This window comes from Sinocyclocheilus grahami, unplaced genomic scaffold (assembly GCF_001515645.1).
Source record: "Sinocyclocheilus grahami isolate Dianchi unplaced genomic scaffold, SAMN03320097.WGS_v1.1 scaffold2715.1, whole genome shotgun sequence".
Lineage (NCBI taxonomy): Eukaryota > Metazoa > Chordata > Actinopteri > Cypriniformes > Cyprinidae > Sinocyclocheilus > Sinocyclocheilus grahami.
The window spans coordinates 30,961-32,095 of NW_015507893.1; the positions used below are offsets into that span (position 1 = coordinate 30,961).

Here is a 1,135-nt window from a genome sequence, read left to right on the forward strand (position 1 = left end):
GAGGTCCTGAGGGAAAGGAGGAAAAAGTAAGGAGATCATGCCAGTTCACACAGAACAGACACCTTCTATAGGGAAGGATGAAAGTCTAGGCCACAATCTGCTTAGTGTAACTTCAACACAGGATACTATTATCAAGATTGTGAGGCTGAAATGAACGGTTAAAAAAATCTTAATCATTATATATTTTTCATTAACCGGTACAAAGAGAAGAAACGAAGAGGACAACTCGAGGCATTCAGTGTGCACACCCTTCTTCCTTCAAGACGAGAGAGATGTGGAGAGAAGCACAAAAGAAATACAGAAAAAGAAAAAAGTGAATGCCATTATGAACCTGACCCCTCCATCTCTTGAAGCATCACTGAATGAAGATACTATAAATGTCTATGAATTTTCAATCTAAAACATTCGACTAATTGTAAGCTGAAAATATTTTTACTGTTTAACAATTATAATTGTTGTTACAACACACACTCTCTAATCTTAAAATGTTCATGTTGAAGGTTCTTGGCGTGAGATGGTGTTTGATTTACTCATATTTCTGAGTTTCATAAATACATTTTTAAAAGTATTAAAACAATGTTGGTATGTTTGATGATTTTTATTTTTATTAATGTTAATTGAATGTTTAATGCATATAAAACACACTTCTTTTGCATTGACAAATTGTGGTGTGGTGCATTTCATCATATAGTGTGACACTATATAATTTGGTGTGACAATCAGAATTGTGGCAATAAAATACTTTTTTTTTTGTTATAAACCATAAAGTCAATGGAACAAAAATTAAATAGTATCAGCAAGATTCACAAGCATTTTGTTAGATTTATAACAGGGTTTGTCAGAATCATTCTAAAATGTCTGGAAAGGCTGAGGAGAGATGACTTACTCTGCATGATGATTTAGAAAAATAATACAAAATCTAATGGATCTGCACAAAATAATGTTAAATCTTAAGATAGTAATGATAAAGATTTATGGTGAAGTTAGTTACTTAGGGAGAGTATATCCCAATTTCATTTTATATAGAATAACTTTTTATGTCTTACCATATGACAATTTTAGGCACAAATGCAACAAATTAGTAAATAAATCCAATTTCCAATACAAAATCTAAAAGACCACATATTTTGGGGGG

At 31.5% G+C, this 1,135-nt stretch overlaps 1 long non-coding RNA gene across 1 annotated transcript in view; it reads right to left on the reverse strand.

Moving 5' to 3' along the window:
• The window catches only part of LOC107575550 (uncharacterized), a 5,008-nt gene extending 4,484 nt beyond the window's left edge, over positions 1–524 (reverse strand). The window contains exon 1 of the long non-coding RNA XR_001607895.1: positions 266–524. This is a non-coding gene — a long non-coding RNA (uncharacterized lncRNA). The remainder of the gene's footprint in view (positions 1–265) is intronic.
• Positions 525–1,135: the final 611 nt, after the last annotated feature.